This window comes from Ambystoma mexicanum, chromosome 9, assembly GCF_040938575.1.
Source record: "Ambystoma mexicanum isolate Mex_15411 chromosome 9, UKY_AmexF1_1, whole genome shotgun sequence".
NCBI lineage: Eukaryota > Metazoa > Chordata > Amphibia > Caudata > Ambystomatidae > Ambystoma > Ambystoma mexicanum.
Genome location: NC_090931.1, coordinates 1,528,989,290 through 1,529,016,867, shown reverse-complemented (window position 1 = coordinate 1,529,016,867; position 27,578 = coordinate 1,528,989,290). Strand labels below are relative to the sequence as shown.

At 45.5% G+C, this 27,578-nt stretch overlaps 1 protein-coding gene across 1 annotated transcript in view; it reads left to right on the top strand.

The window, feature by feature from the left end:
* The window catches only part of LOC138487560 (zinc finger protein 16-like), a 127,316-nt gene that overhangs the window by 54,239 nt on the left and 45,499 nt on the right, over positions 1-27,578 (top strand). The gene's annotated exons all lie outside the window — the stretch shown is intronic.

Sequence of the window (27,578 nt, the reverse complement as noted above, 5' to 3'; positions counted from 1 at the left end):
GGATAGTCTCCATGTTGTCCCGATAATGAGGTCAGGCAGAGAGCGACAACTACTCACACCTGACTCCAATTAACTCTAGCTGGGAGTATATAAGCAGCAGTCAGGAACAGCATTGTGAGCGAGTCAGAGATACTGGAAGGTACCGGAGAGCAGGAGAGAGCCAATGTGAGCTGGAGAGATCCTGGGAGGCCTAGAGGAGAAAACCGCCCAAACACTGGCACTGCTACCAGAGAGGGGATTGCAGTGTGGAGGAGGAAACCATCCCTCCAGAAGGCAAGACCATGGGTAGTTGGAGTGGCCTGGAGGTACTAACAGTTAAACTCCTCCCCTGGGCCAGGCAGGCAAACCCAGGTCTTTGAGGGGCAGAGGGAGAGACCCTGACCTCCTACGAACATCCCCTTATATCTCCTGCAGCTCCCAATTACAAAGTGCCATTTTGGGTAGCAAGAAAGTGGGAGCAAAATCAGCCTAGAAGTCCCACAACCTGTTTTTGTTAAAATTGTGACTTTTGCGATCAGGGTTTGTCCCGAAAGAGGTAGGCCTTTGGCACCTAGAAAGGGGTCCGAGCCCGACCGAGGGAGAACCTTGAGGAGCATTAAGAAGGTTCTGAGCCCGACAGAGGGAGACCCAGTGGTGAAGCTATAAAACACAACACAGACCTTCAGGACCAGCTGCAGAGTGTTCCGGCACCACGTGGGTGCTCATGTGAAAGACTCTGGCTGATTCCCCACCCCCCCCTTTGTTTTGAACGAAACTACAGAAACCAGAAGGCTGCAGGGGAGCCGCCAGAAGAGGTCAAAGTGTCATACTGGAAGTCTAATAAAATCCTCGTACACTCTAAAGACTTTGATCCACAATCTTGAGAAAGTAACAGGGAAGTGAATCCTGCATGGTGAAAATAAAAAGGGGAAAGTGAATCCCATGAACATTACAAGTGAATGTGAAGTTGGCAAGAGAGAACCAAGAAGAGGGGTGCTAACGAAAAGGGGGCAAAGTCTAAAGTCCTGAGAAACAGTGTGTTGACAAGGCAAGAAATGTCAACTATGAACTGTTTGAAAAGACAGTGGCCCTCAAAAGTGTTGCGGTAAGGCAACAACGGTGCCGGTAGTGCTACCGGCGCCGTTGTTACCTCGCTGCAACATTACGAGTTTGTTCGCGGGTGCCGCTCTGGACGCCTGGTGAGACCAGACGTACAGAGCGGCACCTGCTAGCAGGACAGGATGCAACAGGATAGCAATGGTCCCGTTATTAAAGGGACCATTGCTACCATCCTCCCCATTCCCATTTGAGCCTTATGGGGGCTCAAATGGGAATGGGTACGTACCGGGTCCCGTGAATGAGAATTACCGGGCCCGCAGAGGTCAGAATGGCCCGGTAATTCCCATTTTTCGGGGCCAGAGTTTGGGGGTATCCATGCCGGTAAAAACGGCATGGCTACCTACAAACTCTTAATGAGGCCCATTGAGATGCTAAGAAGAGGCCAGGGTACACTGTCCCGCTTGTCTAAGAGAAGGATCAGCCCCAGAAGAGGGGGACCCAGGTGTGATCCGTTATCACCCTGATCACATGAACCTGGGAAAGGGAGGTACACAGCGAACTGTTGAATAGATGTTTTGTGAGAACAATAGCAGAATAATAAAAATAATAATAATAATAATAATAACAATTAGGCACTTATATAGTGCTACGAACCCTCAGGTATCTGAGCGCTGCTTATTATTACCCACGGTGTGTGGTGCTCATTTATCGACCTCGGAAGGATGAAAGGCTGAGTTTGGCCCCGCCGGGATTCGAACCTGCGCTAGCAGGCTCTGCACAGATGTCAAAGCGAGTGCTCTACTCGCTGTGCCACTTGACCGGCTAGACTTGTTGAAAGCCATGGGGTACCCAGTGGAGGGAGGCCACCAGTCGACTGGTCCGAGCCTGAGCGAGGGAGATCCAGGGGTGAAGTCCTGACCCAAAACCCATTAAGAAGAGGAACGGTTTTTGAAGGGTCAGCCCAGAAAGGTGGGAGACGAGGGTGAAACCATCACCCGACGTGAACTACCAAGAGAACTTTGTGTTTGTTTTGTTATTGGATACGTCAGGCCCTCAAAGGCAAGACACTTGGTCATCAACGGTCCTGATTGCTGCCATTGGAACTGTTAACTTGTGCTTGGAAAGCTTGAGTGTGTGCTGTGCTCCAGACTCTCATCTTACCCCGTGTAGAAAACGTGGGGAAGGGAGTCCCAGGCTACCGCATCCTGACATATTATTTACGAACACTTTCCTGAAAACTATCCCACACCCTTTTTGTATTAGTTGTATGGTTTGGCAATAGGTTTCATAGTATAGTCGCTTATTATTTGACTCGAACCACTAGGACTGCCTTATTTTCATTTGATGGTCGATGCTTGCTCCCATCTTAGATTTAGGCTTAGATTAGGTGTTTTTTCTTCCTGCATACAGCATTCATTGTTCAATAAACATCCTTGAACTGTGATCTGTCTTACTTGTTGTCACCAAGAGTTCCTCACATTAGACAAAAGTTCACTGTCAGCAACTAGGCCATCAACGTACCTAACGCAAAACGAGGCAGATGCGCACACACACACGCACGCACACGCACGGTCTGATTCATGGAAGTGTTTTATAATGGCGCAATCCTGTAACAAGTTACACTTTTCAATAATTACTCATAGTCGGGAATTTATGAAGTAGTTCTATTTCTTAATGCAACTGAAATAGTTGAATACATATGGAGCCATTACAACTTTTGTCACACATGATCAATGGAAGAACAGATTGTTTACTCCAAGCCATAGTGATCATGTTTAGGTGGACGGCCATGTTCCATGCAATCTTTCAGATTCCATTCTTCCATGTTTTAAACCCTGCATTTGAGTGGTGAAAGTTCTGTGGAGTATGATATAATTCTACAGAGTTCCTTCATCCCTTTTCTCTAAAAGCACTTAGCGTTCTGTTTGTGAGAAAAAATATTTAGTTACACATCGCATCAAAACATTGCTCTTTGCATGTTTTCGCTGATGAAATGCTACCATGTAGTGTGGATGACTGGCACCACAAATGGGCCAACTGCAGTGGCATGATCGTCCCAGAATATGGAGATCACTGTTCCATTTGCCATGGCGATGCTCCAGTTTTGGTTGAAGAACCCATCCACGGGCAGATGGTGACCTTCCAGCCATCACCTCTTTGTTTTTGCTTTGTCACCCTGAGTGGGACGGGTATGCCCAGATATGGGCCCGTGCCTGCTGGGCCTAGAGACCTAAGCAACTCCTCACTGATGACTTCAAATGAGGCTGAAACATGTCTGGGGATGCTTGTGGTCTCGTGCAGAAGGGATGTGACCTAGCAGTTCGGGCTGGACTGCCCCTTTTGGGGTGGGGCCAAGTCTGATTTGCATATGGTCTTTCCCCTTCTGTAGTGGCTTTGTAGGTGAATGAACGATGGTCTGGAGGATTGTCCAGAACAATGGCAGAGGTTAAGATTCAGTCAAAACCTTTAAGCCATCGCCTCTGTTTTTGCAGTGACCATGACATCCACACATCTTTAGGATAAACCTATGTAGATTTAACTCTTTAAGTGCCATGGTTCCCCAATGCCTTGTAACTTTTTTGTTACATGAGATATCTAGTCCCCTTTTTTTCCCCCATGCAGGATGTCGTAACGCCACCCAAGAATCCTAGGTTGCTGTAGGGGGTTGAGAGAAAATGACCAAAAAGGGGGGGGAAAGTTTGTGTTTTTTCAAAAAATGCCAATAAAATGTTGTACAAAGAAGCCTGTGGTTTTTTTCCTTGTAAGAGCGAGGAACAAATGGTTTGCTGTGCTGAATTGCCCAATTTCCTAGCTTTCAAGAACAGGTTGAGTGGAAAAGAAAAAAACATTATATTGATGTGGTTATGAACCGTTTTGTGAGAGGTAGGCGATTTTGGCCATTTTTGCCAATTGGACATGCGTGGATGGAATAGAAGAAAAGGGTAGGAAAGCCGAATTGGGGGACAGAAAGGCATACATTTCTGAAAAGTAGACAAAATTACAATTTGTGTAGGTCGGGCAACAAATAAGTAGGGGAAAATGCCATAGTTTGGGGGAAAAAGCGGGATAATAACTGAAAAAAAGGTATGAGTTGGACATGGTTGGCTTGGTACGGCAATGTCTTCTATGAATTTTGAGGAAAACAATGCCCCACTACATTCCCCCGACTCTTGCAGTTAGGAGAGCACACATTTTTGTAGTGTTTTACAAAACAAGCAATACCACAAGCCAAACACTGAGCCATGGTACACAGAAGTTTTACGCTCACGGCCTGAACAGATGCACTTAGCATGTGTAAATCAGGAAAACCAATGTGGTGAGGAATGGCAAGTATACATTTTTTGAAAGAGCACAGGCAGACCTTTTGAAGGGTAGGTGACTTGTGCAGGTTACAGAAGTGTATGGTGCCTAAAACAGCGACTAAATGTAGGGCACATTTGGGAAATGAAAGGGTTGTGTGACAAAGGGCACCAGCAAATGGGTCGAAACGTTATGAAAACCACACAAACACAACAAATGTCATATCTTCCCACGTTCTCACAGGTGTCCCGATGTAAACGATACCTCATGTGTGGGTGCAAAGGGGAACGCATAAAAGACCCCTAACTCCAAGTCTTTTCTGACAGCTGAATTTCATGATTTTTTCAGATGGGCACACCATACAGATATGGGCCTAGAGTGTCCAAGCCACCAAGGAAAACAGGGAACCCCATGCATTTCTGAAAAGAGGACACCCGTGGGAATACACAGAGGTCTGACTTGTGCGAAGTGGGCCAGAATTTATTACCCAGAATCCGTAATAACGGGATGCGGGAAGGTAGGCCATGTGTTGTTGGCGGGAAGTTTCGGTGGATGGCCAGAGCGAAATGTCTGAGAATTGTCTTTTATTTCCAGCCAATTTCAGAGGCATTTCCCTCTGGCCACCCACCGAAACACGTTGCCAGCAACAGATGTCATACCTTCCCGCGTCCCCACACGTGTCCCGATGAAAACGGTACTGCACATGTGTGGGTACACCTACCTGGGGTGCAAAAGGAAAAGGGTAACCCACTGGTAACCCCAAGCCTTTCGGCACAGCAGATTTTGTTCATGTGGGCAACCTACAGATTTGGGCCTAGGGTGTCGAAGCCAGCAAGGGAAACGGGGAACCCCCATGCATTTCTGAATACACAGAGGTCTGACTTACGCAAATCGGCCCATAATTTATTACCCAGAACCCCAGGCAAAGACCCACATGGGAGAATGGTGCCCAAGGCCAGAGATATTACTGCCGACTTTGCTGGAGCCCTGGCTGGCCTTCGTTACAGCCTCTCCCCACCAGGGAGTCCCGGCAGTGTGCCAATACCTCCCTGAAGGGAAAAGCTGTAATGCAGCCCAGCCGCAACTCCAGGACGTTTGGAGGTGATGTCCCTTGCCTTGGACATCCATGTACCATGTGGGTGTACCGTCCCCTAAGCACAGCAGCAGCTCCAGGGAGCCCCGGCAGGATCCCCATTCCTCCCAGGAGGTGACATCCGTAACGTAGCACAGCCAGAGGTGGAGCCTGGGCTTGCAGACGGACAACCCACATGGGAGGGATCCACTCCCAGGGAAACACCAATGTTCTGCTGGCATGGGGGGCAATTTGTGGCCTGCCCCTGCAATTGTCTCAGCCCACCAACATATCTGCCCGACGGCCCATTCCCACCCACACCACCAACAATCCAGCCCCAGTCTCACCACCCCACTGACAGTGGGCCCTAACCATAGAATAATAAAAAACAGTACTCGCATAACGTTGCAGCTGCTCGCGTAGAAAAAGCTGTAAACAAATCAAGAAACATGTGTTACCTGCGGTCACACCAGCAAAAACAAATCAATAATTTTCAAGCATGCCCCCCCACCCCCCGCCACCCCTTGCAAGCTATCCCTGGTGGTCTACTGAACCTCACCCCACCACTGAAAACCCATTTGCTCCTTCCTACGGGCAGATATCTGCCCCCAGGGAGGCCTGCATGAGGTACCCCTGCCACCTATTTGGGGTTAGGGGGGGAGGGCCACCAAAAATTGTGGGACAGGCCCCCAAGTGGGAGGGGCAGTAAGGTTTGGGCACCCTGGGGCCAGATTGGCACACCAAATGGGTGGCGGGGACACCTCATGCAGGCCTCCCTGGGCCTCCTACAAAAAGCTGCGTGAGGTACACCCGCCCTCCATATGGGGTGGGGGGGAGAGGGCCACCAAAAATTGTGGAACAGGCCCCCAGTGGGTGGGGCAGTAAGGTTTTGGCACCCTGGGGCCAGATTGGCACATCAGTGTTTGATAAACAAAGACAAAAATTGAAACTGGTATGCTGCACTTTAGGGCGGGCTGAGGGGCACCCTAAACCGCCAGGTAATTTTCTAATGTAATGGGGGGTGACCCTCTCTCCCCACACCAAATGCAGGGGGCATCTCATTCAGCCCTCCCTGGGGGCAGATAAGAGGGGGGCATCTCATGCAACCCTCCCTGGGGTCAGATGCCCTTTCCTAGGATCCGATATCTGCCCCCAGGGAGGGCTACAAGGGTTGCCCCATTTCCCTTTGGGGTGAGGGGGAGAGGGCCAACCCCTTTTTCAATTAAATAAATCCCTGGTGGCTAGTGGCCCCCCCCACTCCCACCCAAATCTACCTTTTTTTTTCTCTTCATTTTGCCCACTTCCCTGGGGGCAGACGATCAGCCATCTGCCTACAGGCGAGCCCTAACCTGCAGGCCCCCCATCCTTTGGGGGGCCTGCACACTTATTCCTGGTGCCCCCCCTCTAATTGGATGAAATCTGCCCCCAGGGAGGGCTACAAGGGGTGCCCCCCCTTTCCACTTGGTGAGGGCCACCACCCTTTCATTAGTAAAAACAAATCCCTGGTGCCTAGTGGCCCCTGCAACCCCACCCCTCATCCCCATCCCATTTTAAAAAATAAAAAAAAAAGAAATAAAGAAAATTCTCTTTGCCCTCCTCCCTTGGGGCAGATGATCAGCCATCTGCCCCCATGGCTCTACACCAGAGGTCTTCAATCTGTGGGGCGCGCCCCCCTTTGGGGGCGCACCGCCATGCCTCGGGGGGCGCGTGATGCCTGGCGCAGAAGAAGAGTAAAGCTTTTTTTTTTTTTTTTTTTTTTCCTTCCTGCACTGATCTGAGCATGTGCAATGGAGAGCCACTGGCTCCCATGCACATGCTCAGCCAGTGGGATGTGCTGGGGGCGTGGCCATGAAACAGGAAATAAACGCAGCCTGGGCGCGCGCTTTCCTGCATTTGGATCGCGCGTCCAGGCTGCGTTGTGGTGTCCTGTGTTCCTTGCTCCTGCTGCCGCCGCCTGTGAGAGGTAAGTGACCCTTTATTTACAACGCGGCTCCCCCGTGGCAATCTGCCACAGGGGAGCCGCGTTATTAATACAGTACCGGTCCCCCCTTCGCCTCTCTCTCCCTGCGTCTCCCACATTAGGGGGTATGGAGGAGAGGAGGCGAGCGGGGGACCAAAACTGCTCTGCCGGTGCTGTATTGATAACGCAGCTCCCCCATGGCAGATTGCTGGAGCCCAGCAATCTGCCATGGGAGAGCTGCGTCATTAATACAGCACCGGCAGAGCAGTTTCGGTCCCCTGCTCGCCTCCTCCCCTCCATGGGGCACGGAGGAGGAGAGGGGAGCAGGGGACTGAAACTGCCCTGCCAGTGTTTTTTTACAACGCGGCTCCCCCATGGCAGATTGCTGGGGGAGCTGCGTTATTAATACAGCACCGGCAGAGCGGTTTTGGTCCCCCGCTCGCCTCCTCTCCTCCATGCCCCCTAATGTGGGGGGTTGCAGAGGGAGAGGGGCGCCTGGGGGACCGGTGCGCCTGGGGGACCGGTGCTGCATTAATAACGCGGCTCCCCACATCGCAGATTGCTGGACTCCAGCAATCTGCCATGGGGGAGCCGCGTCATTAATACAGCACCGGCAGAGCAGTTTCGGTCCCCTGCTCGCCTCCTCCCCTCCATGGGGCACGGAGGAGGAGAGGGGAGCAGGGGACTGAAACTGCCCTGCCAGTGTTTTTTTACAGCGCGGCTCCCCCATGGCAGATTGCTGGAGCCCAGCAATCTGCCATGGGGGGAGCCGCGTTATAAATGCAGCACCGGTCCCCCCTGCGCCGCTCTCCCCTCTGCAACCCCCCACATTAGGGGCCATGGGGGAGAGGAGGCGAGCAGGTTTTGGGATTCTGAAAAATGGAATAGTAATGCTGTTGATGAAGGCAACGCTTTGAGCGGGACAAGCAGAAAAAATTCTGTTTCTTCTTGAAGCCCATCTACAAATCATTTGAAGTGCTAAGACGTTGATTATTTACCTAAAAATCCTTACAAAATGTATGATATATTTCATTCAAATTTATCATATTGTGACCTTATGTGCAGAAATGGGAGCTGACCATGATGCTTTGCTGTTTCACACAGAGGTCAGGTGGCTATCCAGGGGAAAGGTTTTAAATCGCATCTATGAACTCAGAAACGAAGTGAGACACTTTCTCCTGGAGTTAGACCAGACAAAAGCAGAGCCTTTGTGTGATCCACGCTGGCTTATACTGTTGGCTTACCTCGGCGACATCTTTGAAAAGCTAAATTTTCTAAACCTCTCCCTGCAAGGCACAGAAACCACATCATTTGCCATGAATGCAAAAATATCAGCATTCAAGAAGAAGCTGGAGCTTTGGAGGAGGAGGGTTGATATTGGCATAGCCGATGCGTTCCCATTATTAGAAGATGCTCTTGAGGAGACGGAGTATGATCTTTCATGTGTTTCTGAAGTAATTGGAAACCATTTAAATGCTCTCAGAACCAGTCTCAAAGTACTTTCCTGACGACAATTGCAACATGAATGACTGGGTGGTTCAGCCTTTCCTAGCTGACGTAGGAGCCCATCTCCCAATACAACTCCAGGAGGAACTAATGGAGCTCCAAAGTGACCGCCTACTAGAGAGACAATTCAGAAAATTGTCTTTGGGTGCATTTTGGCAACACGTGTCTGCAGAGTTTCCAACTTTATCGAAATGTGCAGTCAATGTACTGTTACCTTTCAGCACCTCATACCTGTGCGAAATTGGGTTCTCTGCACTTGCAGCCCTAAAGACAAAATATCGGTCAAAGCTGGAGGTGGAAGAAAGCCTGCGGTTGGCTATTGGAAAAATTAAACCCAATATTGACAGGCTGGCTGGTGAAAGGCAGGCCCACCCTTCACACTAGTTCTCCAGTATGCCACTGCCCAACTTGCAAGTGACAGCATTGACAGTACGTTGTTGTACTTGAGAAACAAATTGTTACAGCACTTGCATAGCAAATGTTACTACAGGACAGCAATATTGGGTGTTTTCGTTTTTGTGAAATAAATATCCAACACTATTTTTAGTTGAGTCCTTTGTATTGTAGCAAAATCGGAATGCTTTGTTCACAAATATTTGTCCTCTAATCTGATTTGAATCATTGCAAGCAATGATTTTGAAACAACGTGGTGTTTGGCATTCACTCCTTCGTTAGGGGCACCATTCTACTCCAGCGCGCGATAACCGTTCGCAACCGAGTACAATTTTGGAGTCCATGTTTATAGGGGGGGGCCTGGGCCGGAGACATTTTTCTTAGGGGGGGCTCGGGGTCAAAAAGTTTGAAGACCACTGCTCTACACATATGTGCCCCCATGCTTTGGGGGCCGGGGGGAGAGGGCTGCTTACTGTAAGCAGCCCCTGCCTCCCCCCGCCTCTCAGACAGATCCCTGGTGTCTAGTGGGCATTGCTGGGCGCGGATCGCGGGCTCTGCACCCTCTCTGCACCGAGCAATGATTTCACAAAAGGTGTCGTTGGACGCCTCCCTCGATCTCCGGCTTGAAATACAGCCGGAGATCGAGGGGGAGCAAGATGGAGACTCACCTTGTGTTTTCACCGCAGCAGCCCGAAATGGCTGCAGTGGTGAAAATTACTTTCTGAAGGGATTACAGTTTTGTGTGATCCCTGCTTTGCAGGGATCACAAAAAACAAGGTCCCAAAAAGGACGAGCTATCTCGTCCTTGGCACTACGGAGGTAATGTCAAGGATGAGATATCTCTTCCTTGGCACATAAGGGGTTAATAAAGAAAAATATAGTTCAGTACCCATTGCCAAAATGAACACTATTAACTACATGTAAATAAAACGTAACTTTTTATGCATGTTATATTTTAATAAAAACAATGTGCTCTCTTTGCGTCTATTTGAAGATAAGTGTAGAACATAATTTCACGTCCAGCACACATTTACATAAATATAATAATACCAAAAACATAACCTACATACATTGCTGCCTTTCCATTCTCACCTTGTTTAATGCAGGTTGTTGTTTTTCGACAGCTCTTATGAATAGAAACTTGAATTTTGCCCGCTGTGTTTCTTTCAACTTCATGTTATATATTTATTTTCTGCTTGGTTATGTGAGTAACCTGAAGGGGTCTCCCTGACTAATCCTCGGGGGTCTGTCATCCAGGTTGCCTGGACACAGCCATCACTATTGGATCCAGTTCCTGGGGGTGGACCAGTGAGAGAGGATCACCTGGATGCGGGGTCCTCGGGGAGCGGAAGTGGGACACTGACGGGTGAGAAGTGGTATTCCCCTTATGACACCTTTTCCCAAACTCACCACGTAGGATGCACAAAAACTTTCACCACACCCCCCCCCCTTTTCTGACAAGAACATTTTTGCATATTACGAAGGACGACGGACTAACACTTGAGCCATTTACATGACATATCGCAACACCAGGATCAGGCATAGTCGGGCAATTGACCAGAACCACGCACACACCTGATCCCCACACGGATAAAAGGTGGAGCACAAGAGCGCAATACAAGCAAGGCAGACCGCATGACGTGAGAGGTAACTCAGACTTTGCCCTTTCCGACTAAAGCCAGAGAAACCTCTGCAGAAGGAATCGTAACAATAGCCAGCGTGTGCTGCAGCAGAGGTCAACTGTACACGAGACCCTTCTCCAATGATAACCAAGGCAGGGAGAGACGCTTGTCTCCGTGCTACCAACCTTGAATCCAAAGAAAAAGAAATCGAAGTGGTTCATCACAGCTGGTGAGCCGAGGGGAGAGTCAATAAGAAACCGATGTGTTTAACAAAAGTAGTAAACGGCTAATTTGAACTATGAAAGGCTAAAAGAGCTATTGATGCAAAAAGGGGGGAAAACAGCAATGGAGGAGTCCGGCACAACATGGGTGCTCACTCAGGACAATCTGGGCGATTACCCGATTGTTGAAACTACCATAACCAGAAGGCCTTGGGAAAGAGGTAAAGGGGGTCAAAGTGGTCATACAGGGGTCTTGTTAAATCCTCTGTTCAGTCAAAAGTCTTTGGCCAACAGATGATTGTGAAGAAAAGGGAAATGAATCCCGCATCATACCAGTTGAATGAGAAAGGCACGATTGACAAGATTAGCAAGAGTGGATCCGAAAGAGGGATGCCGATAAAAGGGGGGGCAATGTCCCGAAATACATTGTTGACAAGAGTGAACCCGTCCAAGGGATGTCCACATTGAACTGTTTAAAGATTTGTGAATAACACAAAGAAAATTGTATTGATAGCCACAATGAACCCAGCAGAGGGAGGCTTACAATAAAGAAGGGTCTGAGCCCGGAAGAGGGCGAACCAGGGGTGGAAAAGGCATCACCCTGGTATATGTGAAAACAGAACTATTTGTTTATTATTTTGATACATCAGGTCTACGGAAACGAGAGACTTTTTTGTAGAGCAGAGACTTAACCACCGAAGGTCCTGATTGCTGAAAGCAAAACTGTTAGCTTATGCTGGGAAATCTCGAGCGTGTGTTGTGCAAGTCTTACCTTGTCCCGTGCTGAAAACGTGGGGAAGGGAGACCCTATTACAGCATCCTTACTTATAATTTAAGAACATTTAATTTAATGTAATTAATTTAAGAACTTCTTTGGTATGAAAATTATCCCACACTTCTTTTTTTTTAATTTAGTGTATGGATTGGCAAATGTTTTTTTATTTTTATTTTTAGTATAGGCCCTTTTATTTCACAAAGACACCACTAGGACTGTTTTATACTTATTTGATGGTCGAAGCTTGCTCCCATCTTAGATTTAGGTTTAGATTAGGTGCTTTTCCAACCTACCTATACCTCGGTACCAATATCCTGAGGCCGCTTAACCAGTGCTGTCCACTGCCGCTCAAAGCGGCTTGTTTGAGAGTGGATGTTGCCATGGCCTGGGGGGGTGTGAGGCGGGGGCCAGGTATTGGGCTTCTGTTCTGGCTGTTGGGGGGGGGGGGGGAGGTGGTGCAGGATGCCAGGAATGGGGCTTATGGTCCACGTGGTGGTAGACATGATGCCATGTGTGGGGCTTGTGCTCTTGGTAGTGGTGTGCCAAGATGCTAGGTATGGGGCTTGTGTTCATTGTAGTGGGGGTCAGGATGCCAGCTGTGGGGCTTGTGTTCTGGGTATGGGGCGGGGCATGGTGCCAGCTAAGTGGCTTCTGCTCTGGGTATTGGCTGGGGAGGATAGGATGCCAGCTATGGGGCGTGTGCTCTGTGTAGTGGGGGGGGGGGGTGGTCGGCAGGATGTTATGTTATTTTGCATTTATATAGCGCTCTATATATCATTGGTATGACCTCAAAGCGCTGGTAGGTTGAAAGCCCTTGGGGAGCTTAGTCCTGGTCAGATGAGAGAATAAGGTGTTGTGGGGTGTTTGGGTGCACCAGTTATGTGTGCAGCTGGAGTAATTTCCTAATGGTAGCTGCATCCTAGCATTAGGTGTGGTGTTATTGAAGTTGAATGCGTGCAGTCTGGCGGGTGGACACCAAGACTGGGTTTTGGCTGCGTTAGGCCTCTGTAGGATGCTTATGTGTGCAGCTAGGCCGGTTGTCATGGGATATAGCTGCTTTGTATTAGAATGATGAGGTGTTTATGGGGTAATGTTCATATGTGAGCAACTAGGCCGAATTTGATAGAGGGGTATAGCTGTATTCTAAATGAGTGATGGTGTAGAGTAGAGAGTAAGCATTGCGATATGCGGGTGAGAGTTTGGGATAAGTTCTGATCTAAGACATAGGTAAGAAGCATTTACAATTCTATCCAAGTGTGGCACGTGCTAACATTCATCCTATCTAGTTGTGATGCAGGCTATGTTCATGATTCAATCTAAGCGAGGGACATGCTAACATTCACAATTCTATCTAAGTGTGGCACATGCTGACAATCATAATCCTATCTAGATACGACTCAGGCTAATGTTCACGATTCAATTTAGGTGCGTCACATGCCATCATTCAAATTTCCATCTAAGTGTGGGACATGCTAACATTCACATTTCTATCTAGATGCCACGCAAGCTAAGGTTCATGATTCCTTCTAAGTGTGGCACCGGCTGACAATCATAATCCTATCTAGATGCGACTCAGGCTAATGTTCACGATTCCATCTAAGTGTGGCACATGTTATCATTCACAATTCCATCTAAGCGAGGGACATGCTAACATTCACATTTCTATCTAGATGCAGGTAGCGTGGGATCGGATTTCGAACCTGTGTGGCGCAGCGTTGTCTCACTGCTAAGAAAAACCTGTTGCTCCTGAGCTATCCCCAGCCTTTACCTTACAGAGAGATGCATACAGGGAGATGGATAGAGAGAAGAAGGACTCCTAATAGAGGACGAATACCAATATATGGATATACAATGTCTGATACTAGCAACAATATACTTTGTACCTCAAATAAACACAAAAATCCACCATTTCTGAAATTGTAGACCAATCGTAAATGGCATCGACCCCTTCACAGAAAGGGTATCACAATACATCAACCTTCACCTACAACCCTTAGCCTCAAATCTGTCTTAATTCATCAAAGATACCAAACATGTAATAAAACAGTTAAATCCATCTCTTGGGAACAAAATTACAGATTGGTCACACTGTATGTCACGTCCCTTTATACCAGTATCCAACATGCAATGGTAATCCAAACCACAGAACACTTCCTCAAATCACAATCAATTTTAGACCATTCACAAAACAAGATGATCATAAAGATGCTGGACGTCACATTGAATAGTATTGGGAGTTTCAATGACCAAATTTATCAACAGCATCGAGGAACAGCAATGGGAGCTAAATTTGCCCCTCTTTATACCAACCTCTTTATGGGCTACTTTGAAACCGAATATGCATGGCGACACCCAGCATTCACTGAATATTAAGAGCATAGTGTATTGGGGACGGTATATAGATGATATTCTCATCATCTGGGATGGTGATCAAACATCCCTGCTAAAGTATGTGAAATACCTCAATGCAAATCAATAGAACATCCATCTACCCATGGAGAAAAAACAGAAAAAATCATTTTCCTGGATCTAGAACTTTATTTGGAGAATAGCACAATCCACACAACCCTATTTTTAAAACTGACAGCTGGCAACATGCAAATATCAACCATCCACATCATATCATTAGGAACATTCCTTTTGGCGAGCTCCTTGGGATAAAACGAAACTGTACAGAAAATGAGGAATTCTTAAAACATGCTGAAAACATGATGGACAAATTCAGACAGAGAGGCTTTGATGAAAAGAACCTTAAACAATCATTTAAGAAAGTCAAAGTGAAATCAAGGAGGGAACTGCTCTTAGATGAGATCAATGACTCATCACAGGAAGATAATCGCAAACTAAGAATAATCACAATTTATAGTATGGATGTACAGAATACAAGGAACATTCTTAAAAACATTGGCATATCCTTAAACTATCCTTAAACTAGATCAAGATATCAATTACTTTTTGGATAAAGAACCGGTATTGACATTTCAGAGGGCTTCATTCATCAAAAATATAATTAGCCCCAGCTATTTTACCCCCACCAGAACCACAAAAACAATTCAGACAATGTGGCAGCTGTAAAATTTGCAAACAAATGGCAACTGGGAAAATCGCCATACAAATACCAGCGAATGCAAGAAGATTTTACAGTTCATTAACTGCAAGTAGTATATGGCATACAATGCCTGTGTGATCCACTATACATAGGCTGCACAATACAACCCCTCAAACTCAGAATCATGGAACACTTGAGGGCCATGATAAATAAGGACTCTGAATGGTACAACGTCCTTTCATCACAGGAAGTTTTTGTTGCTGTTTTTTTTTATTACCGCTAATTTATTATAGAAAAAAACAAAAAACCCATTTATTTTTTTGGGAGGAGGAGGGGGTTAAAAAAATATATATATGGGATGTGGCTTTTTGGTAATAGAAATAAGCTGTAAATTGATGGGAGGTTGGGGGTGTGAACCCACCACAAATAAATAGGAAAGCAATCTGAGTCAACAGCTACCCTATTCATTGACGCTTTCAGTAGGAAAAAGGTCACAGTGGAGCTAACTTAGCACATATCATTTAGCTCATAACATAAACACCAAAAGATAAGGATATCTTTTTCAAACATTAAAGAATGAGATTTATTAGATTTACACAATTAAAAACCTTTACAAGAGTCGAAAGGTAAAGTATTCCATCCTTGGCACAAGAAAACCAATATGTTTGTACAAAGTTATGCAGTAATTGTACGCATGGGTGGGTTAGTACAACAATGGTAATTATGATTACATATACTGCTAATGTTATGGCAGTATGAAAACTTGTCGACACACACAGAGTTCAGGTGTTTCTGGTACGGTGAGTAGATGGAAAAACCAGCGGATGAAGGTTATGGAACCTGCTGGTAATTTCACCGGACTGTCTTCAGGACTGGGGGATTTGTTTTAAAAAGAAAACACGAAGTAGTTGGTGAAGTGCCAGGCACCTGAAATGGGTGAGACAAAGGATGGTGAGGTTACAAACCGGAAATTAAGATTAAAACGGAGAGTGTTTTGGAAACACTGTGAAAAAAGGACCTACCTAGGGTAGTTGAAGCGTCATGGCTAACGTGGTTATTTTGTATAGGGCCAGAATCTGGATGAGTCACTGGCAGGTGGGTTTTGTCCAATATTAGGACAGGAGGTCTCTGAAACAAGTGAAAAGACCGAGTTGTAGTTGATAAAATGGTTTTAGAATGTAGAAAAAATGGTTTAATAATCATTTACCTGGTCTGGTTCACAAAATGAGTCCCAGGTTGTTAGAGATGAGAACTGATTTCTATCTAGGATGCTGGGTAACCGCGGTCTGTGGTAGACAAAGAGGAAGGTTGTTGTAAGCGTTTGTGTAGCACGCATCGAAATATCGTGCTTAAAAACGTACTGACAGTGCCTGAATGGAAGTACAGTGACAGTGATAAATTCAGGAGGTGATGGATAAAGGCGGTCTCTATTTGTGGATCGAGTGACTGTGTGTTGTGTATAGTTTCTGCATGCCTTCACTGTAAACTATCATTACACTGTGATCGATTCATTATTGTAAAAGTGGCAGAATATAACTAGAGCAGAGGTCAGTGCCGATATGATCTGTCTCACATAGTGTTGGCGCAGTGAGCGTAGGTAGCTTGCTTCTAGGAACACCGAAGCCGATCGGTCTTGTAACTAGTAGGAAAAGGTTGGCGGGGAGGGCTTACCTCTGTAGTCGAGCTTTGTTTGTGGCTGCCGGGGGAGTTTGTAGCTCGCGCATGCGTATATAGATCAAGCAGTGATCTAGATGACATGCGTGGGGAGAGTAGTGTTCATGATTGCTTAACCCATGTGAGTGTTCATAGACATGCGCACGCGTTTGAAGATAGAATGAACGTGCGTGTAGAGTGAGTAGTGTCACTGCGTCTGCATGTATTGAGTAGTGAAGGGGACTGAACTCCATGGCATCACTAAACATAGAGAAAATAATATATAATCAACAGGTTCGCCAAATACTGAAAGGTAATATTACGGCAGGAAAACAAAAACATAAAGTGCATAGGTTTTTGTTAAAAAAGACATTTTTAAACACGAGTAATCAAGACGTATTGTTATAAACATACATTTGCAAGTCATTTTTTGTGACAGACGGACAACCAGTGGAACAGTCTCAAGAATATTATCATGCGTGAAGAAATATGTCAAAAAAAGGGGGGGGGGTTCTTCCATTACTAGAAATGCAGAACTATGTGAGATATAACGTGTCTGCTATTCAATGGTGTTGTGGGGATTCAAGAGTCGAGGCAACGCTCAAGGGGGATTGTTAGAAAAAGGGGGTTGAGTTATTTGTTGAAGAAGAGATTCCACTCGATGGATATATTTAAACCATTTTTGACAGAATCCAGACGATAGATCCATTTTTGCTCAAGTTTTCGGAGCGCTAGGTCACGATCACCTCCACGAAAAGGGTTTTGGACAGTCTGTAAGATGACCCAGAAAATGTCATTATGGCTGTGTTTTTTCTGCTTAAAATGAGCTACAAGTGGTTTGTCTTCGACGAGATTTTTGACACAGGAGCGATGTTCACAAATTCTTTGTTTAATTTCCCTTTTGCATTTGCCGATGTATATCAGGTCGCAAGGACATTTTATGGCATATATTGACCATTTTGTTTTGCAGTTGGTGAAGTTCGGAAAAGTCCATCTAGTTTCTTTTAAGTCGATGTATTTGATGTTTTTTGTTAAACTACACACTGAGCAGTTTCCGCATTGAAAGTTGCCTTTCACGCTCGGAAGATCCCACAACGTGGTTTGTCTTGTCTTTGCTTTTGCCCTATCTTCATATGTATGCACTAGGCGATCTTTTAAGTTCTTATTGCGTTTGAACGCAAATCTCGGTTTTTCTGGTTTGAAAACATCTGTGTTCAATGTGTCCCAATTGGTAAGAATGATCTTTTTTATGCGATTGCTGAAAGACGTCAAGGTGGTTACACATGTCATTCTTCACCCAACCGCAGCAGCAACAATTTTTTCAAGGGAGAGGCATACGCGGACGGCCAAGATATCAAGGACCACACCAAATGCGAACCCGACAATGGGTGCCGCCGCCGCAAACATGGTAATTCCCATTTTCAATCTAAGTGAACACATCCTATCGTCAGATGAAATCAATCTCCTCAGTAAAGGTCTTAGTTTTATACCTAACACAAAACCTGATCAGTTCAGCACAGAAATAGAACTCAGAAAATTCTTCAGAACCATCCGCCTTCGATATTTCTTCAGAGATAGCCCTGAAAAAGATCCACCAGAGACAACCGGCCTAAAACCTCCATCATCCTTTACACCTTTATCATCGATGGTATGCCCGGAGATACTTAGTTTTGAAAACCGCATTCTACTTGAGATGAGAGAAATGTTCAGATCTAATACTATTGATTATAAGTACAACCTCACCAAATCACAACGGGAAGCTTTAAAGTCACTAGAAGGTGATCACAACTTTCTGATAAAACCAGCTGATAAAGGGGGAGGAATTGTCCTTTGGAGTCGCCTCCTCTACAACAATGAAGTGACTAGACAACTGTCCAACACGAAATTCTACAGACAAATTCCAGCAAATCCAACCACCCGATTACTAGCTGAAATCGAAAGCCTAATGTGCCACGTTTGGCAAAAAGGTTGGATAGATGACGACGAAAAAGCATTCCTGGTCAACCATCATCCTATTATTCCAGCTTTTTACCTGCTTCCCAAAATACATAAAAACGCAGAGAACCCACCAGGACGACCCATAGTAGCCGGAATTGGCTCAATATTAGAACCTCTATCGATTTACATCGATCATTTTCTAAGACCTTTCATCAGTTGCATGCCATCCTACATACAAGACACCACTGCCATGATAAAAAAGTTAAGAAACTTGACTGTAGACAGCAATGATCTACTAGTGACACTAGATGTAGAGTCACTCTACACCAGCATTCCACAAATGGAATGCATTGAAGCCTTGGCCTCCTATTTGGATAAAAGAACACGCCTAGACCCACCCACTTCTTTTCTGTGAGAATGCACAAGGATAGCACTAACAGAAAATTACTTCATTTTTGAAGAAACTTTCTACCAGCAATGTCACGGGACAAGTATGGGTGCAACTTTTGCCCCAGACGTGGCAAATCTCTTTATGGATTCTTTTGAACAACATTCCATTTACCATATCTCCAATCCCTTCAAGAACTCTATCGGCTGCTGGTGTAGGTACATCGACGACGTTTTCATGATCTGGAAAGATACGGAGGATCAACTGTTCATTTTTGTAGACTGGCTCAACAAATGCAACCCCTGCATCCAATTTACCTGCGAGCAAAACCGGAACAAAATACCTTTCCTGGATCTTTACATCTATAAAGACCATAACAATGGCCTAGCCACGACCCTATACAGAAAATCCACATCCAAAAATACCCTTTTGGACTACAGCAGTTTCCACCCCAAAGGCCTAAAAATGAACCTACCCTTCGGTCAATTTCTCAGACTACGGAGAAACTGCAGTACCAATAAGGAATATGACTCCACAAGCAGTGACCTCAGTACACGTCTTAAAGAACGAGGCTATCCCGGACACGTTATACGTCAAGCTCGCAGGAGAGCAAAACACACTGACGGAGAACAATGTCTCACTCCCACAGCAAAAGAAATACAAACAACAAGAATGACATGTGTAACCACCTTCACGTCTTTCAGCAATCGCATAAAAAAGATCATTCTTACCAATTGGGACACATTGAACAGAGATGTTTTCAAACCAGTAAAACCGAGATTTGCGTTCAAACGCAATAAGAACTTAAAAGATCGCCTAGTGCATACATATGAAGATAGGACAAAAGCAAAGACAAGACAAACCACGTTGTGGGATCTTCCGAGCGTGAAAGGCAACTTTCAATGCGGAAACTGCTCAGTGTGTAGTTTAACAAAAAACATCAAATACATCGACTTAAAAGAAACTAGATGGACTTTTCCGAACTTCACCAACTGCAAAACAAAATTGTCAATATATGCCATAAAATGTCCTTGCGACCTGATATACATCGGCAAATGCAAAAGGGAAATTAAACAAAGAATTTGTGAACATCGCTCCTGTGTCAAAAATCTCGTCGAAGACAAACCACTTGTAGCTCATTTTAAGTAGAAAAAACACAGCCATAATGACATTTTCTGGGTCATCTTACAGACTGTCCAAAACCCTTTTCGTGGAGGTGATCATGACCTAGCGCTCCGAAAACTTGAGCAAAAATGGATCGATCGTCTGGATTCTGTCAAAAATGGTTTAAATATATCCATCGAGTGGAATCTCTTCTTCAACAAATAACTCAACCCCCTTTTTCTAACAATCCCCCTTGAGCGTTGCCTCGACTCTTGAATCCCCACAACACCCTTGAATAGCAGACACGTTATATCTCACATAGTTCTGCATTTCTAGTAATGGAAGAACCCCCCCCCCCTTTTTTGACATATTTCTTCACGCATGATAATATTCTTGAGACTGTTCCACTGGTTGTCCGTCTGTCACAAAAAATGACTTGCAAATGTATGTTTATAACAATACGTCTTGATTACTCGTGTTTAAAAATGTCTTTTTTAACAAAAATGTATGCACTTTATGTTTTTGTTTTCCTGCCGTAATATTACCTTTCAGTATTTGGCGAAATTATATATTATTTTCTCTATGTTTAGTGATGCCATGGAGTTCAGTCCCCTTCGCTACTCAATACATGCAGACGCAGTGACACTACTCACTCTACACGCACGTTCATTCTATCTTCAAACGCGTGCGCATGTGTATGAACACTCACATGGGTTAAGCAATCATGAACACTACTCTCCCCACGCATGTCATCTAGATCACTGCTTGATCTATATACGCATGCGCGAGCTACAAACTCCCCCGGCAGCCACAAACAAAGCTCGACTACAGAGGTAAGCCCTCCCCGCCAACCTTTTCCTACTAGTTACAAGACAGATCGGCTTCGGTGTTCCTAGAAGCAAGCTACCTCCGCTCACTGCGCCAACACTATGTGAGACAGATCATATCGGCACTGACCTCTGCTCTAGTTATATTCTGCCACTTTTACAATAATGAATCGATCACAATGTAATGATAGTTTACAGTGAAGGCATGCAGAAACTATACACAACACACAGTCACTCGATCCACAAATAGAGACCGCCTTTATCCATCACCTCCTGAATTTATCACTGTCACTATACTTCCATTCAGGCACTGTCAGTACGTTTTTAAGCACGATATTTCGATGCGTGCTACACAAACGCTTACAACGACCTTCCTCTTTGTCTACTATAGACCGTGGTTACCCAGCATCCTAGATAGAAATCAGTTCTCATCTCTAACAACCTGGGACTCATTTTGTGAACCAGACCAGGTAAATGATTATTAAACCATTTTTTCTACATTGTAAAACCATTTTATCAACTACAACTCGGTCTTTTCACTTGTTTCAGAGACCTCCTGTCCTAATATTGGACAAAACCCACCTGCCAGTGACTCATCCAGATTCTGGCCCTATACAAAATAACCACGTTAGCCATGACGCTTCAACTACCCTAGGTAGGTCCTTTTTTCACAGTGTTTCCAAAACACTCTCCGTTTTAATCTTAATTTCCGGTTTGTAACCTCACCATCCTTTGTCTCACCAATTTCAGGTGCCTGGCACTTCACCAACTACTTCGTGTTTTCTTTTTAAAACAAATCCCCCAGTCCTGAAGACAGTCCGGTGAAATTACCAGCAGGTTCCATAACCTTCATCCGCTGGTTTTTCCATCTACTCACCGTACCAGAAACACCTGAACTCTGTGTGTGTCGACAAGTTTTTATACTGCCATAACATTAGCAGTATATGTAATCATAATTACCATTGTTGTACTAACCCACCCATGCGTACAATTACTGCATAACTTTGTACAAACATATTGGTTTTCTTGTGCCAAGGATGGAATACTTTACCTTTCGACTCTTGTAAAGGTTTTTAATTGTGTAAATCTAATAAATCTCATTCTTTAATGTTTGAAAAAGATATCCTTATCTTTTGGTGTTTATGTTATGAGCTAACTGATCTGTGCTAAGTTAGCTCCACTGTGACCTTTTTCCTACTGAAAGCGTCAATGAATAGTGTAGCTGATTTCTTTCCTAATTGTTGCCTTACCCTCTGGAGTCAAGCCCCCTTAGAAAAAAAGAGGGTTCCCTGCCTTATCTTATACACCTCCACAAATAAATACAAAATTTGATGTTTTTTTGCGAAAAAAAATCCTGCGAAAAAACATCCCGCGATGAAATGACCTGGAACCCTCTGAATACCCAATGGCCAACCGTTTTAATATGGAACATCCAGGAGACACATCTGAACAAATTTCCTTTTTGGAATTGAGAAAGTCAACTTGCCACCTAAAGGGGGTAACAAAACATATTTTGAGAAGGAAAGAAGCCAAATAGATAAATGTAATGGACACTTGCAAATACTGGCCTAAATCAGGAAAATGAAATGATCAATTTTCAGTAAAATTATTGGAATCTCATAGACATCCGCCAACTCATGTTTATATCATTAAAACCCTCCTAATGTGTGTGTATAGAAAAAATGTCAACACCAAAATTTAGTTCTCTTACAATATACAAACAGAAGCAGCATAAACAAAGTGCATGTCTATCAAACTGCCTTAAAAGGAAAAACAATTTGATGTATTGCAACTAAAGAGAATACATGGATATTGCCAACTTTCCGGAGATATAATGCATATCCATTACCAATTGAAAATGGCCGACTTGCGTAATCATCGCACAGCTGTTTACAGAAGCGGCCATTTAGAAAAAGCAGACCCGAAAACACGGATTGACTTTTTCAAACTATTGGACAATTGAATCCAACAACTAGCACTATTTGAGGTAACAAACTCCCTCTTATCAGAAACTCCTGGCAATCTGCTGAGCTTTATTTAACTGCACCCCTTACCGTATTAAGGATACTGACTAGACACCATGTATACAGGGTCCATTTAAACCAGCAAGAAACCCTTCCCAAAAGCCACACCTGATGGCAAATCCACAGAACCTATCTCCATTTGTTTACTATGCAATGCTAACAAAGAATGCTCACAAGTGCTCTCTTGATTAATCAACAATCATAACCTGGTATTACTATTATTGACACCAGGTAATTTCGTCTTTTCCCTTTAGAATTCCCCTCATGGCCAAACAAACCTAAAACAGTAAATCCTCCTGATGATCCAGTGGGGAAACCCGTGTAGAGGTCTGAGAAAAGTCACTCCTTTGAAGTTTGAGACCAATTGAGAAAGAACCCCACCAGGAACCATAGAGTTGGAAGGCATCTCAAATGAGAACATTTGAAAATCAATTTAATGGAATCAAAAAACCCCACTGAATCAAAGTGTATATGAGAGACCCAAAGAACTGGAAACCATTGAAACGGACTCAATAACTCTGAGAAATATCAAGAGTCATCCAAAGATGTCACAAAGACCAGGACAAAAGTGAAACTAAGACCTGGACATGAGGCACTGGAATTGTGTGCATATTGACATATACCTTGTTTGATCATTAAGAAAGATTCAATTAAACCATCTATAACCACCCAAAAGATTGTAAGTGCTGGCGCAAACTGGATGACCCAAACTAGCAATACAGTTTGGTTACATTGGGCAGTCACAATATAGGGATGTCCACATTGCTGACAACTGCCAATTACTAAACAAATATTTCTTTGGACTCGGCATCTGGTTGACCTGACTGCAGCCCCCTTGTTCATATAACATCATCCGGAAGTGCTAGAGATACTGAGGAGAGGTTATGATATCTAGATAAGATGGGAGTGAGACAGTGATAAAGGGGGTAGTAAAGGCAGGGTTAGTTGAGAGGGAATTGAAAAACCGAGAAGGTAAAGTCTCTGCTAGGAACAGGACTCTAAAAACAGCTAGCCTAGGAAGGTATGAGGGGCCCCAGTTAATTCAAAGTAGCTGATGGAGGTGGTTGAAACAAGCTTCTGCTGCAGCGGCATGCAGAACACCCGGATAGACTTAGCAGGGGCTGGGAAGGAGAGACCCAAATGCTGGGGACTGCCTTTGCAGAGGTCCCTTACAGAGCCCATGGGAAGAATGTTCTGAAGGAAGGGTGGTTGTGAAATCCTAAGCAAGCCGAGAAGATAAATTTGTAACACAGTCTCGTGGAGGAGATGGGAATGACATGCTGGACAGTGTCAAAGATGGCCTTACGAAACAGGCCAACTCCCATTAAAGGTTGAAAGGTTTTTATTTGGGATTCTGAAAAGTGGCTCGCTAAAAGCTGTCCCTTACTCTCTTTTGTGCTCTCACCGCCCCAGCCCAGGCATCCCAAAGCCTCAAGGTTGTCACTAGAGATCGGGAATCTCTACTATCTACAAGCTGACCTGCTGGTTGCAATGGCCTGAAGGCAAATGCCATGTCGGTCTGACCTGCTCGGGGGAATTCCTAGGTCGACCATATCCAGAGATCCCACAGAAATAACAGTGATGTTTATTACTGGGTTGGGAACCTTCAAATTACCCAGGCTCCATTGCTCTTTCCTCTCATGCTATTGTACTCCTCGCCCTGTGCTTCCATCGCCTTTCCCTTCCTCCCACTCTCTTCCTGCTCCCCACACTGTATTTCCACTCTCTAGCTCACACTCTTGTCTGCCTCCCTGATGTTCCTTTCTCTCTCCACTCGTTATGTCCACCTTTGGGTCTTAATCTCTAGTAGACCCTCCTCCCATTACTCTACACATGACCTTCCTCCCTCCACACTACACGCTCCACTATACCCTCTTCCCTCCGCTACACCCTCCTCACTCCACTCTCCGCTACACCCTCCACTACACCATCCTCCCTCTACTACACACTCCTACCTTTCTACCGCTACACTTGACTGCACTCTCCTCCCCCTACCGTACACCCCACTCACATCTTCTCCCACCGTCACCTACTTTTCACTCTGTCAACCATCTCAACCACTCTCAATTGCACCCCTTACACCTTCCCATAGTGTCACTCACCTTGCATGCACTTACACCCAAATACCACTTTCTCTCAGCAACCAGTACCTCTCCTTGCATATGCTATCTGTAATTCTCCTTCATGCTCTGCTGTATCGTCCATCCACTGCCTGGTCTTTTGGGTCTCCTTCTCCCCCTTTGACCTCACCCGAACAACCCACAGTGCCCTGGTGTCTTTACCCCGTTTTATCGTCCCCCTTTTTCTCGATGGTCTCTCCCAATCAGCTGGTTCCCTGGGCCATCTGATGACTTCTTTTTGTCTGAGGGCTGGGTTACAATACCCAAAATCTATGCAATCGGCCTTGAGCATGGCTCCCTTTTCATGCACAGGTCCACATTCTTTGCTTTGTATATGGCAGCCTGATGCAAAAAGTATTTTTAGAGTTCATGCCTGGATTATGTGAAGGGTTTGTCTTGTTGGTGTGATCTGTGTGGCGGTTCTCAGCTGTTTCGCTTGTCGCTGCCTCTCTCTCCAGTTAGATACAGACTCTGGTCTCCACTGCTAGGAATCCTGGTGCTGCCCGTCCAAGCGGGGAAGAGAGAAAACACTGGAGTATTACGCTGAACAGGTAAGTAGTGACCAAACTCCCACTCGGCACCTCTGGAACACGACTGGTTCGGCAAACCCCATGGTAGGCTTTCTGCCCCAGGTTGAGAGGGGGTACTCCTCCCCTCTTGACAGGGTTGAGTACGTAACTCTGTCGCAACAACCGAAAGAGGATTGTAAACCCCCCATAAGGCACATCAAACTGTCCAGACAGAACAGCATGTAAGCCCCCAAAGGACTGCTTTAGAGAAGTTAGTCTAGGGGTACCCAGCTTGTGTGTGTACTCCAGATCACTCTACTATAATATGTGGTAGATGGTGTTAGCAGTGGGATGTTCAAAGGCTTTAATGGAGGCTTTCCTCGCAATTCTGAAAGCAGTATTAGACCTGGCCCACACCATCTCTCCACAGGTAACCAAGACACAAGATCTTATGATCAGACGGTGAGTTAGCCCGGTGTTCATCGCCAATTTAAAATCACTGTCTGGATTGGCCTTTGTGTCAGAGACCCTCCAGGAGCAAGACCCTTCTCGAACGCTTACCTATTATTGAAGTTGCCATCTCTCATGTGGGGCTGGATGGTAATAGACCCTCCGAATCTTTCAACATCTGGGAACTGGTAAATCCTAGTAATCCTGTATTACACCAATACCACCTATTGCCTGGAGGCATTTCCCGTGAAGGAACGAGGCACCACTTTACGGATGGCCTCATAGGTTGCTTTAATGAGACCCTAAAGAACCTTATTGGGATGTTGATATTTGAAGACAGTGAACTGGAATGAATTACTTTGCTGAGCATTATATGCTGCCCACAATACCCAGCAACTTCAACCATATTCTCCCCATTGGGCTGTTTCTTGGGGTAGACCATCTTGAAGGAGGGACGGGAGACCAGTGACCTGGACGCACAAACTGGAGAGTTTGTACAGTCCACCCAAGAGCAATTGGGGTCCTCTGAAACCTTGCTTAACAGGGTTGCATGCCGCCAATAGAAGCACAATAGGCAGATTGACAGTGGGGCTCAGTTGCAGAATTTCCAAGTTGAGGACAAGGTCATTGTCCTCCTTCTACATCCAAGAATAAACTGATAGCAAAATGGCATCGAGCATACAAAAGGATCCAGGCACTCAGTGACTGTATAAGCGGAGTACAGCAAGACGACGGGCAGAAGACCAGTCATTACTCCTGCATCCAGTTTCCTTTCCTCCATACTTATGGGTGTGAATACCCAAATGGGATGGTATTGGAGTGTGGTGCAGAGCAGTACATTTAAAAGAAAGAAGTGAGGTGCTTGTGCGCTTCAGCCAGTCTCGACAGTTTATTGTTCTGCTTGTGCATTTTTTGTTTGTTTATTTTTTTGCTGCATCACCACTTTTTGGCGTCATGCTCCTGGCTTATGCCGACTGGGAAAGGCTTTGGGATTTTTATGCCATACGGGACCCATACGGGACCGGTTTATGATCCTGACCCACCTTGCTGCCGCTGTTGGGACCTCATCATCTTTGGCCCAAATGTGTATTTGTTTGCAAAACCCATTTTTTTTGTTTTTTTTTTTACTGTGGGAGGATTTGTTTGTGCGTTAATGCTCTTACTCCCTTCAGAGTTCAGACTTTGAATGAAACAAGTGTCTTTTACTTTCCCTTCCTCCTCAGTGTCCTGGTGCAGTGTCTCCATGCTGACTCACTAACCTAGGCCCTTTCCTCTTCCACATGAGCCATACCTGGGCTTCCCCTGACAGTTCAAGGGCCTGTATATAGGATGTGAGGCTTGTGGCTTCAGGGTCTCCCCAGTTGGGCTAGGCTGGTTTCACAGTAAGCTTTGATACATTGGGGTGGGTCTGCCTGCTTGGGCTGGCGTGTGTGGTATTGGATGGGGCCTCGCAACCTAGGCAGCACCAGCTGTTATGCACACGCTCCCCTCCTTTTCCTCTTGGGAATGGTGGAGGCGTGATGTCGGGTGAAAGCAGAGGAGAGTGGGTAGAGTTGGCATTGTTCTGTCCGCTGTCCCTCTGTCTTTTCTTTCCTGCTCTGGTAGAGTTTCTGCGGTGCCTGTCTGTGT